The sequence below is a fragment of the Eriocheir sinensis genome, chromosome 9, assembly GCF_024679095.1.
Source record: "Eriocheir sinensis breed Jianghai 21 chromosome 9, ASM2467909v1, whole genome shotgun sequence".
Lineage (NCBI taxonomy): Eukaryota > Metazoa > Arthropoda > Malacostraca > Decapoda > Varunidae > Eriocheir > Eriocheir sinensis.
This window is the reverse complement of record NC_066517.1, coordinates 11,924,177-11,937,356: the sequence shown is the minus strand read 5'-3', so window position 1 is coordinate 11,937,356 and position 13,180 is coordinate 11,924,177. Positions and strand designations below refer to the sequence as shown.

The 13,180-nt window shown below is 37.0% G+C and overlaps 1 protein-coding gene and 1 pseudogene across 1 annotated transcript in view; one reads left to right on the top strand and one right to left on the bottom strand.

Annotated features, from left to right (window-relative positions):
* LOC126995930 (uncharacterized) overlaps nucleotides 1–13,180 on the bottom strand; it is a 272,074-nt gene that overhangs the window by 179,404 nt on the left and 79,490 nt on the right. Inside the window, exon 2 of the mRNA XM_050855828.1 lies at nucleotides 7,058–7,128. The gene's annotated coding sequence lies outside the window, so the exon portion shown is untranslated. The remainder of the gene's footprint in view (nucleotides 1–7,057; nucleotides 7,129–13,180) is intronic.
* LOC126996281 (basic proline-rich protein-like) overlaps nucleotides 1–13,180 on the top strand; it is a 93,501-nt pseudogene that overhangs the window by 57,436 nt on the left and 22,885 nt on the right.

Below are 13,180 nucleotides of genomic sequence, written 5' to 3'. Positions count from 1 at the left end.
TTGACGTGATGGATAGGCCCCGCCCCCTCCCTCTCCGCTCTCCCTCCTCATGCATTTCACTGGTTAATTTGATGGTTGAGCCCCTACTCGTTTCATGGCTCTCTTAGTCTCCCTCCCTCTCTCCCTCCCTCAATCCTTTCTTCTTTCCTTTCCTCCTCCTTTTTACTTTATTCTGATATCTTCTCTTATTTTCTTCATCTGTCTTTCCAGTCTAACTTTTCCTTCTCTTTCCTTCTTTTATATCTTTAATCTTTCTTTCGTCCCTCTCTTTTTTATTTATTTCTACTCTCTTCTCCTTCTACTTTCATTTATCTCTTTTCTTTTATTTTACCTTCTCTTTCCTTTGTTTAATTCTTCAGTCCATCTTTCTTTCCTCCCTTTCTTCTTATTTATTATTACTCTCTTCTCCTCCTTCCTTATTTATCTATCTCTCCTTCCTCCCTCACTTCTTACTTGCTTCTACTCTCTTTTCTTCTTACATGCATTTATATATGCTATTTTTATCCTTCTTTTCCCTTCCTCTCCTCTCTTCTTATTTATTTCTTCATATTTCAACCCTTCTTCCCTCCCTTTCATGTCTCTTTTCTCTCATCCTACTTCATTCATCATCTTTCTCTTTTCTTTTTTTAGTAACTCCCTTGCCCGTCTCTCTCATCCTTCTTCCCCTCTTCCCTCCCTGCCTCCCTTACCATTCTTCTTCCCTCCCTTCCTCCTTATTTCCCTCCCTCCCTCACCTCCCATCGTCATTCATTTAGAGGAGAGGGTTTGAGGCTTAAACGTCACGTAAACATGATTGAAGAGAGTGAGTCATGATGAAGATGATGATGAAGATGATGATGGTGATGGTGATGATGGTAAAGAAGATGGTGAAAGGAGAAAATATATAAAGAAGCAAAATAAGTTCCTTTAGAATTCCTTGGTGATGATAATGGTGATAATAATGATAATAACCCCAAAAAAAAATATATATATATACCAGCAAAACAAGTCCTACTAAAATTCTTTCAAGAGATCCTTTTACCTCTAATATGAAGAAAAAAAATACTTGGCCATGGTGTGCGAGACCAAAAAGAATGGAAGAAAAATAATATGATTCCTTTTTTTTTCCTTCCTGACTAAAAAGAAATCTTAAAAAAAAGCCTCTCGGTCTTGCTTTTATCAGATTATTCCTATTTTCGCACAATCCTTTGGTCATGTTTTGGTTTACCAGATTTCAGGTCGGGTGCGCGTTATCATTTAGTGGCCTCCATTAGTTTTATTTATTATCATTATTTATTTATTTTATTTATTTATTTATTTATTTATTTTCCTATTTCTATATTTATTTCCTTATTTTCTTATTTGTTTATCTTTCTATTTGTTTATTTTTCCCATTTTCCTATCTGTATATTTATTTCTTTATTTTCCCATTTGTTTATATTTCTATTAGTGTCTTTATTTTTTTATTTGTTCATTTATCTTCCTATTTCTTTCTTCTTTATTTATTTATTTGTTTATCTTCCTAATTATTTATTTATTCATTTTGTTTCTTTCTTTGTTTTCCTATTTATTTATCACACTTACTCTCACTCACTCATTTTTCACTCTCCAATTCACTTATTTTTTTCACTTCCTCCCTCCCTTTCTCACCTTTATTTCCTCTCTCTCTCTCTCTCTCTCTCTCTCTCTCTCTCTCTCTTCATCCCTTACTTATTTTCTTATTCGTCTGAGCGTAATGATTTAGTCGCGTATATTATTTTTTATATAGTTTTTTTGTTATTTATCTTCCTATTTATCTATTTACCTATTTATATATTCCACGCAATCCTATATAAATCATGCTTCAGTTCGTCCGCTACTCCAATTACCACATAAATCTTCAGTCACGTTTGTGGTTATTATCTATGTCACATTATTATTATTTCAGGCGATTCATTAATAAATGCTCTAGTTTATTTGATTTTTTTTCACGCATGCACTGTATCGTAATTTAGTGTATCATAGTGTATCTATTTCCATGTAAACGCTCCATCATATTTTGGTTTTCAGATATATTCTTTATTTCCACGCAAACCTTCGATCAGATTATAGTGTATCAGCTCTCTTATATATTTCTACGCACACCTTATATCATATTTCAGTTTAGTTTGCTTTTGGCGTATCAGATATTTTCTTTATTTCTATACAAACCTTCCATCATATTTTTACGTATCAGATCTCTTTTTTTTTTATTCATATGCAAAACTTTAATCATATGTTTGTTTCTCATATTCCATTTTCATTTCCCGCAGTTCTTCAATCGTGGTTAAGTTGCTATCATATTTTGGTGTATCAGATGTATTTCTCTTATTTCTATGCAAAACTTCGGCCATATTTTCGTTTACCAACTGTATTTTCTATTTCCCGCAGTTCTCCAATCATGTCTAAGTTTCCTCAGTTACTTTTTAATCGCACACAGTTCCAAAATCACAAATAATCTCATCAAATCATTTTTCGTTACCCCTATTTCACACACTCCTCCAATAATGATTTAGTTTATCACATTCCATTTTCGATGTTACACAATTTCGCTTTTGTCGCCTCAGCAGAGCGAAAACAAATCCTTCTCAAGCTTTCACAGCCACAAATTAATCCGACAGCGAGGCGAGTTACGTATGGCTGTGTGTGTGTGTGTGTGTGTGTGTGTGTGTGTGTGTGTGTGTGTGTGTGTGTGTGTGTGTGTGTGTGTGTGTGTGTGTGTGTGTGTGTGTGTGTGTGTGTGTGTGTGTGTGTGTGTGTGTGTGTCTGTCTGTCTGTCTGTCTGTCTGTCTATCTGTCTGTGTGTGTGTGTGTGTGTGTGTGTGTGTGTGTGTGTGTGTCTGTCTGTCTGTCTGTCTGTCTGTCTGTCTGTCTGTCTGTCTGTCTGTCTGTCTGTCTGTCTGTCTGTCTGTGTGTGTGTGTGTGTGTGTGTGTGTGTGTGTGAGTGTGTTTGGGTCCGTCCGGCTTACGTGATTTCGGTTAGGTTTTTCCGGATACAGGCAATGGACTCTTTTCATAATGGAGCCGAGCATTTTCAGGAGACTTAAGAAGTAAAGGGAAGTAGGAAGTACAGATTTAACGCTTTACCCCATTGCAAAAAAGTTTAAAATATATATAAAGACAAAAAAAAATGAAACTGAAATTTCTTGATATACCCAATAAACTCTTTGAACGAGCCGAAGCATTTCCAGGAGGCTTAAAAAGTAAAGGGAGGTAGGAGGTACAGATTTATCGCTTTACGTCATTTCCAAAAACCGCTTAAAAGATATATAAAGACAAATATAACTGTAATTTTCGAATACACGTAACAAAATCTTTTAAAATCGAGCTGTAGCATTTCCGGGAGGCTTAAAAAGTAAAGGGAGGTAGGAAGTACAGATTTAACGATTTACGCCATTTCCAAACCGATTAAATGATACAAAAGAGACAAAATAAAACATAAAGCAAATAAAACTGCAATTTCCGGATGTACGTAATGAACTTTCCCATTCTCCGGAGGCTTAAAAAGTAAAAGGAGGTAAGAAGTGCAGATTTAACGCATTACACCAATACCAAAACTGCTTAAAAGATACAAAAAAAGACAAAATAAAACATAATGCAAATAAAACTGCAATTTCCGGATGTACATAATGAACTTTCCAATTTTCCGGAGGATTAAAAAGGAAAGGAAAGTAGGAAGAATAGATATAACGGATTACACCATTACCAAAACTGCTTAAAAGATACAAAAATAAAGACAAAATAAAACATAATGCAAATAAAACTGCAATTTCCGGATGTACGTAATGAACTTTCCAATTTTCCGGAGGCTTAAAAAGTAAAGTAAATTAGGAAGAGCAGATATAACGCCAAAACCGCTTAATACATACAAAAAAGACAAAATAAAACATAAAGCAAATAAACCCGCAATTTACAAGACAAATAGCGGTACGCAGAAGAGAGTAAAATGGTAAAGGTTACTGGAAAGTGGAAAAAGAGTGGGAGAATAAACTTATTAGTACTGGCGTGGGAGGAAATAAAGAACGAGGACAAACTGTGTTACAATGAAGTGCCAAAAAAAAGACCAGAGAAAAAAAAAGGCGTTGAGTTAATTGAGGAGAGAAAAAAAAAGTAGAAAAGTGAGGAAATTTCGTGGAACATAGTGAGAAAGGAAATTAAAGAAAAGAGGAAGGACTTCGTTAAGCACTGAGTGAAGGAAAAGAAAAAGGGGAAAAGAGGAAGGATAGGATGAAAAGTCGCTAAAATAATAAGAAAGGAATAAAACAGTAACAAAGTCGTTGAAAAAGAGAAAATAGAAAAAAAACAAAGAAAACGACAATAAGCAGTAAGGGAAAGAGGAAGAAAAGGAAGAAAAGTTGGAAGAAACGGGAAGAAAGCCAGAGGAAAAAAGAAGGGATAAATGAAGGAAAATTGGAGGAAACAGAAAGAAAAGCATAAGGGAGAAGGAAGAAAAGGAAGGAAAACTGGAAAAAAACGGGAAAAAAACTTAATATTATACACTGTGGTAAAAAAACGGAAAACAAATGGAACAAATAAAGTAATCAAACCTAAAATGAAGTCCAACAAAAAAATAGAAAAAATAGCAAGAAACGGAGAAAAAAAGCTAAGGGAAAAATGAAGAAAAGGAAAACTGTAAGAAGCAGGAAGAAAATTTGCTAAACACTGAAAGTTAAAAAAGGAAAACAAAAGAAAAAATTAATCAAACCCAAACTGACGCCCAACCAACCACAAAAAAGAAAAAAAGAAAAAAGAAAAAGGAAGCCTATGCGTATTGGCCGTCCGGCGCGTCGCATGTATATCATCATAAAAAAAATACAAAGGGAATTTTTTTTTCTATAAATAATCCTTACCGTGAGGGAATATTAAGCGGCGCGGCCATCCATTGCGCGGGATTTATGAGTCAGTCAGCGCCGTCCCCCCCCGCACTCACACACACACACACACACACACACACACACACACACACACACAAATATAAACACAATCCATTCCCCCGCATACACGCATACACGTACACAACCCCTCCCACCCACACCCACCCACACACACACACACACACACACACACACACACACACACACACACACACACACACACAAATATGAACACAATCCCTTCCCCCGCATACACGCATACACATACACCACCACTCCCACCCACCCACCCATCCACCCACACCCACCCACACACACACACACACACACACACACACACACACACACACACACACACACACACACACACAAGAAAAAAAAAGAGCCGTCACTATTCATTCATCTTCACTATTCATTCATCTGTTCAAGTCTTTTATTACGTTTTCTTTTCTTTCTATTACCTCTTCTCTACTACCTCGTCTTCTGCTCCTTCCTTCTCTACTTTCTTTCCCGCCTCTTCTCCAACTTCTTTCCCTTTTCCACATACATATTCATCCTTCCGCCATCCTTACCCTTTTACAATTCTCATCCCCTTCTCTTCCCTTCCATTCCGCTCCTACTCCTCCCTCCCATCCCTTCTTGCTCCTATCCACCCCTCTTCCTCCTTCCGTCTCCTTCCCGCCTTTTCCATCAATCCAGTTTATCCATTTCCTCTCACACTTTCTCCTCCCTTCCCGTCCGCTCCAGCCGACTCAATGGCTTCAAATTATAAACAGACCGCGGCCATTCAGAGTCCTAAAGGGAAATAGTTTATGTAAAAAGGCCTTGAGTGTTTTAGGAGGAAAGCCATTACTATGCAAAACGCGTGCAAAAACAAGTGTAATTGAAATCTTAATGAAAACGAAATGAGCTTACGTCAGAGGAAACAACTCGCCCGCAAAAGAATGTTCCGTAATACGATGAAAGAAACACCTATTACGTAAAAAAATAAACCCTCCCTCCCACACACACAGCGAAGTAATGATAAACAGAGAAGTGTTGTTTTAATCTGTGCCCGGTGACGCCAAAATTAATGAGGAAAAAATAAAATAATTGCTCTTACAACCTATTGCAAAACCTACTAAAAAAAATCCCCCACCACAGCGAACTAATAAATAAAAAAGTGTTGTTATAATGTGTTTAATGTGTACCTTGTGACGCGAAACGTGGAAAACATAAAATAAATGTTATTCCTGTTACAAACACCTACTACAAAACCTATTACAAAAAAAAGTCACACTGCGAAAAAGTTGGGGTGACGCCCAACATGGGAGAAATAAATTAATTGGTCTTATAAGAATACCAATTACGTCTGCAAGTGTTTTGGGGCGACACGTGCAGGCCCAAATTTTTTACTGACTCTCTCTCTCCCTCACACCTGGTCATCCACAGTCACACACACCTGCACCAATAAATACCTGCCTCCTCCCTGCACACCTGCATCACACACACGCCCACCAAAACACCAGCTCGCACCTCTCAGTCCTCACACACATGCTTCCTTTTATAACATTCTTTCCTATTAACAATTTTACCTATAATCAGCGTCTCATATATATGCTATTCCTATTCATTTGCATCACACCCACACCCACCAACGCCGTGCACCTCCCACCTCGCAGACCACACACACATACTTCTTTTTATAATATTCTTTTCAATATACAACCTTACCTATAATCACCGTCTCATATATTTGTTACTTCCAGTCACTTGCATCACACACACACCAGTAATTTCGTCCTAGCCCACCTGTAGCTATTTATTTTAAGCACACCTGCCATTCTGTTCACAAACTTTACACATATTTCAACGTTTTTGCTTTCTCCTGACTCCCCATCACACGTATATATGCATCCTTATTTCACCCATACCCCCCCCCCCCCACACACACACACGAAAACAGACAATACATCCACCCCCTACACACGCTTGTCTTCTTAGCCAGTTTAACTCTCCCATACACACACTGTTCCGCCCCATCACACTTGTATATCCCTCCTCCTTTTCCCGATACACATCCCCTATAAACAGACACTTAATCAATCCCCCTACACAAACACCTATCTTCTTAGCATATTAATCCACCCTCGCCCCCATACACACACTGTTCTACCCCTCAAAACAAACATAATTATGCACTTTACCTTCCCTCCTCGCTCCGGGCAGCAGTACTCGGTGACCTGGACGCCTCGAGACACCACCGCCACGACGCCCACTGCAAAACAAAACACGGAAAGCACATTACACGGAGCAAAACCCAACACTCGAAGACACAGATTTCCCTTCCTCTCTCCCTCTCTCTCTCTCTCTCTCTCTCTGCCTCCTTCTCTCCTTTACTTCCCTTCTCTCTCTTCTCTCAGTTTCCACCTCAGGGTCTTTCAAAAATGGGATATCAGAACGACTACAATTCCACTTGAAGACAGTTTTTCTTCTCCTTCCCTCTCTCTCTCTCTTTCTGCCTCCCTCTTTCTTTTTCTCTCTCTCTCTTTTCTCTCAATTCCCACCCCAGAGGCATCCAAAAATGGGGGTATTAGAGACTACCATTCCTATTTACTACTCGAAGACACAGATTTCTCTCCCCCTCTCGCTCTTTCTGCCTTCTTTCTTGTTCTCTCTTCATCTCATTTTTTCTCAATTCCCACCTCAGAGGCTTCCAAAAATGGGGGCATTAGAGCACCTTCCAAGTTTTGAGAATTGGTATTGGATAATTTTATGGCGCACCCCCCTCGGGGAATGGCAAATAGACAGAGCTTATTCGTTTTTTTTAATCCGCCCCGACGCCCCACTCCACGCTGGAAACCAATTGCTCGCCGGTGTTTAGTGGGTGTTTCCGCCCGTGCTACAAGATAATTGAATACGCGGAAGGTTTACGAGGCGCCCGAACTCGAATGTTACACAAGAACAAAACGAGTAAAACACAAGCATCGTATTGGTCATAACCTCATACACGGGAAATTTATGTAACGCCCAACCTCGAACGTTACGATCCCCCTGAACTCGAATGTTACACAAGAACGAAACGAGAAAACAGACGGATCATATTGGTCATAACTGCACGCGGGGGAAGTTTGTGTTACACCCAAACCCGAATGTTACACTGAAAGCAAAAGGGGAAAACTGGAAGATGTTGATGACAAGTGAATGCATGGAACGGTAAGTGAATACGCGAAACTCGAATGATACACAAGAACAAACGAGAAAAAAAGAAAAAACACAGGCATCATATTGGCCATAACTGCATGCGCGGGGACTTTTTGTGCTACTCCCAAACCCGAATGTTACACTGAAAACAAAAGAGAAAAACTGGAAGGCGTTGATAAGTGAATACATGGAGAGTTATTTTAATCTTCAGGAGCGTTTCCGGCGTGGACTACGTGGTAATTCAATACGCAGCAAATGTAACACCAACACTACAACTTTATTACAGAGGAAAATGGAGAAAAAAAAGAAAGCAGAGTTGATAATAACTGACTATGTTGGAAATTTGCATAATACCAAACTCCATCTTAACGGATCAACAGGAGATAGATGAAAATTATCAGGAAGGCGCAAACTAGATAAAATTAGTGAAGAAAAAAAAAAGAAAGAAGAAAAAACGGAAAGAGGAAGAAAGAAGAAGGAATATTAAAAGCATAGCAAGAAAACGAGGCAAAAGACAAAATTAAGAAATGCAAAAGCCTATAGAAAAGCAAAAAAAAAACTTGACGTAGAGAAAAAAAGCTACTGAACTTAATAAAAAACAGGAGAAAAGAATACCAATAACACAAGAATCAAATAATAGACAAAAGTTAAGACCCATACAAAGAAGGAGAAAAGGAATTAATAGAAACACTCATAAACATCACATACGAGGTAATTAGAAGACAAAATTACACCTCGAAAAACAAAAATAACACAAGACAAAGACGAAATACAGAAACGAAAAAGAGGAGTAAAATTAAGCATAAAGTATACGAAGAAACAAAAATAAGAATGGAAATAAGAAAACGAAACTAGATAGACAATTAAACGTGGAAAACAAAAGAAAGAGGAAAAAGATGATGAGGTAAAAACGTGAGCAAATAGCAACCCATTAAAGCATAAGACTGTGTGACTGTGTGTGTGTGTGTGTGTGTGTGTGTGTGTGTGTGTGTGTGTGTGTGTGTGTGTGTGTGTGTGTGTGTGTGTGTGTGTGTGTGTGTGTGTGTGTGTGTGTGTGTGTGTGTGTGTGTGTTGATTTTTTTCTGAAACGATGGTGTGCTTGGAGAGATATAACTATTTGGTAATCATATGACGACAAAAAAAACATCAACAGAGGGGGAAAAAAGGAGGAAAAAGGTAGGCGTAGAGTGTGTGTGTGTGTGTGTGTGTGTGTGTGTGTGTGTGTGTGTGTGTGTGTGTGTGTGTGTGTGTGTGTGTGTGTGTGTGTGTGTGTGTGTTAAAATACATAATTAAAAAAAAAAAAAATTAAAAAAAGTATAAGAAAACGCTAAGAGAGAAACGAGGAGACAAAAACATCATTACGGAGGTTACTTTGTTGAGAAAGTAAATGATAAATACAATTGTTTGGTAAATACTGAGAGAGTCTTTGTCTTCTTCCTGCATTTGAGAGAGAGAGAGAGAGAGAGAGAGAGAGAGAGAGAGAGAGAGAGAGAGAGAGAGAGAGAGAGAGAGAGAGAGAGAGAGAGAGAGAGAGAGAGAGAGAGAGAGAGAGAGAGAGAGAGAGAGAGAGAGAGAGAGAGAGAGAGAGAGAGAGAGAGAGAGAGCAAGGGCGAGAGAGAGACGACAAAAAAGGAAATTAAAACGACGCGAGAAGTTGGTGAGGAAGAAAAAGGAGAAAGTAAAAAGGAGAAAAGAAAGAAAACTTGGGAAGAAAAGCGAGGCGGAGGAGACTGAGGGGAAACATTTTCAGGCGTTAGGGCGAGATGAAGACTTATTTAGAGGTCAAGGGGAAGAATTAGAATAGCGGATTAGTATTGCTGCGAATTTAAATGACGTAGAATGAGGGTATTTTTTTGTTTGTTTTTATTCATACTTATTTACTGACATTCCTTATTTTTGTCCTCCCTCTTGTCATTCATCTCATTTTCTCTCTTTTCATTTATTCATTTATGTCAGATTATTATTGTTGTGAATTTAAATAAGCTAAGGTGAATTTTTGTTCTTATTATATTCATACATTATATCATTCGTTCTTTTTGTCCTTCCTTTCTTTCATTTTCTTCAGTCATTCTAAATATTTGCTGACTTCTTCATTCTTTTGTTTTTCATTTTTTTTCTGTTTCATTACTTATTCATTCTTTATGTTCCTTTTGTCTTTCCTTCCTTTTTGTTTCCTTGTCATTAGTTTACTTACTCTTTTAACTGTTTCTTTCTTTCTTTCTCTTTCCTTCTTTATTGTTCTCTCTGTCCTTCCTTTCTTTCGTTTTCTTCTAAGGTCATTCTTCAATTAAATTTTCATCACTATTTTCTTTCTCATTCATTCATTCATTATTGGTCTTTCTCTTCTTCCTTCCTTTCTGATGTCCATTTGTTACCTCATTAATTTTCTTCATCCCTACTTTTCTTTTTTATTTCCCTTTCTTTTATTCATCCATTCATTCGATGTTTATTCCTTTCGTTTCCCCTTTCTCTCCCTCTCCTCTCCCTTTCCGTCTCTCTCTCTCTCTCTCTCTCTCTCTCGCCCTGCCCCATTCTCTAAGTGCTTCAGCTCCTGCACTACAATGATTCTAAGCAGCTGTTGCCGCCACAGAGGGTCGTGAGTGGCGGTTTTAGGGTCACGAGAGAGAGAGAGAGAGAGAGAGAGAGAGAGAGAGAGAGAGAGAGAGAGAGAGAGAGAGAGAGAGAGAGAGAGAGAGAGAGAGAGAGAGAGAGAGAGAGAGAGAGAGAGAGAGAGAGAGAGAGAGAGAAAGGATAGCATTATTGAAAGAAGGTTCGTATGTAGATAAGAATAAAAGAACAATAACTGAAGAAAGAAAGAAAAGAAAGAAAGAGAAAGAAAGAAAGAAACAGTAAGAAGGGCGAAACGTAAGACGACGAGAAAAAGCAAAATAGAAGGAAAAAAAAAAAAGGCAGGGAAAAAGAAAGGAGGTAAAGATAGAAAACGAAAGAAAGAACGGAGACGGAACGTAGGAAAACGGGAATAATAACAGATAAATTAATAAAAGAAAAAAAAAACAAGAAAAAAGGAATGAAAAGAAAGAAAAGAAAGAACGTATGAAGACGGAAATGCCAGGAAATAAAAATAATACAAGAAAGAACGAAAAATTAAAATATAAATATGGAAAAATTATAAGCAAAAATGAAATAAAATAAAGAGCTGAAGAAAGAAATCGGTACAAGCGGCAGGAGCGTGGTGCAGGGAAATAAAACAGTAGGAACTCGGCGAAAAATAACTATAACAAATTAAATTCAACAAACCGAAAGCCACACACACACACACACACACACACACACACACACACACACACACACACACACACACACACACACACACACACACACACAAACAAACAACAAAATCAAACAAACACAATCAAACGAGAGGAAAAACAAACTCTATATATCAAACAAACAAACAAACTCATCAACAAAAAACAACAAAAACAAGGACAAAAAATACGAAAAAGAAGAAAAACAATAGATAAACAAAAGAGGAGGGAAAAAAAGATATAAGTAGTATCGGATTTTTTTCTTTTTTGGGGTGATTTTTTTTTCGCTCTCAGACGTCCATAATATCGGTATTAAATAAATGTTTCCCTAAATGTCACCGATATCTCTTTCTTCTTCTCCTCCTCCGCTCTCTCTCTCTCTCTCTCTGTCTGTTTCCCTGTCTATTGTTTTTTTCTACTCCTTCCCCGGACTTTTAACGTCTCCTTCTCTTCTTTTTCCTTGTTCTGTAAATATTTGTCTTCATGTCAGTTGTTGTTGTTTTTTTGTTTTTGTTTTGTTTTCTTTCTTTTTTCTTTCTTCCTCCTCTGGTTCCTGTCGTCTGTCTTTGTCTTATATTTTATTCCACGTATTTGTTTTATTCTTCCATCTTTTGGTTTCTTTCTATTTATTATTCTTAACTTTTATTTCTTTATTAAACATTTCTCTTTCGCTTTTCTTCCTTTTATTCTTTGATCTTCCATTTTCTATCTTTCCTTTTTCCTACATTTATTTTTCATTATCCCTCTACTTTTATCTTTCAATTTTTTTCTATTTTTTTAACTTTTATTTTCCATCTACTTTTTATCTTTCACTTTCTTTCTACTTTTATCTTTTATTTTTCATTTTCTCTTTATTTTAGTGTTATTTTCTGTAAGCTTTCTTTATCACCATTATTTATCCGTTTCCTCAGTCTCCTATTTGCTCCTTTTTTTATTTTTTATCTTTCTCATCTTTTCTCGATAATATATTTGTTTCTCTTTCTGTCTCCAATACTTCCTTTCTCTTCTTTTACTTCTTCTCCACCAACTTCTCCTGCTTCCAAACTCTTTTCCTTCAACCTATTCTTCTTTCTTATTTTTCCTTTTCTTTCTTTGGCTTTCCTTCGTATAAAATATATGTTTGTCCTTACGTCTGCGATATGTCTTCCTTCTTATCCCTCCTCCTCTTTCTTCCATTATTCTTTTTAGTCTTCTCTTCTTTCTTATTCTCTTCCGTCTTTCTACTTTTCCTCCTTTCTTTTTCTTTCTTCTCCTTTCCGTTCTTTTTTTCTTCTTCTCCTTTACCTTCTTCTTCTTCTTGTTCTTCTTCTACTTTTTCTTCTCCATCTTCTTCTTCTTCTTCTTCTTCTTCTTCTTCTTCTTCTTCTTCTTCTTCTTCTTCTTTTTCTACTTCTCCTCCTTTTACTTCTTTACGCTCCTGGCATTAGATATATGTTGGCGTTTATGTCGGTAATATTTCTTCTTCCTCCTTTCTCCTGATTTTCGTGTATCTACTTCAGTTTTTTTCTTTTTTTTCACCCTGGTACTCCTTTGCCTTGCTGCCTTGCTTCTTTTTTTCTTTATTTTTTGCTTTTTTATCTTTTTTACATTTTCTATTTTAGCTCTTTTTGTTTTATTTTGTTTTCCTTTTTTAGTTTTTTTGTCTTATTTGATATTTTCATTTATCTTTTTTTCTTATTTTTCCCTTCTTTTTTTCTTCTCCTGCTTCTTTTTGTTCTTGTTCTTGTTCTTCCTGTTCCTGTTCATACTTCTTTTTCTTTTTCTTTTACTTCTTCAATTTATCTTTCTTCCTCTCTCAACACTCTTATTCTCATTCATCTTCATATTTTCTTAATTTTCTCCTCCATTTCCTTCTTA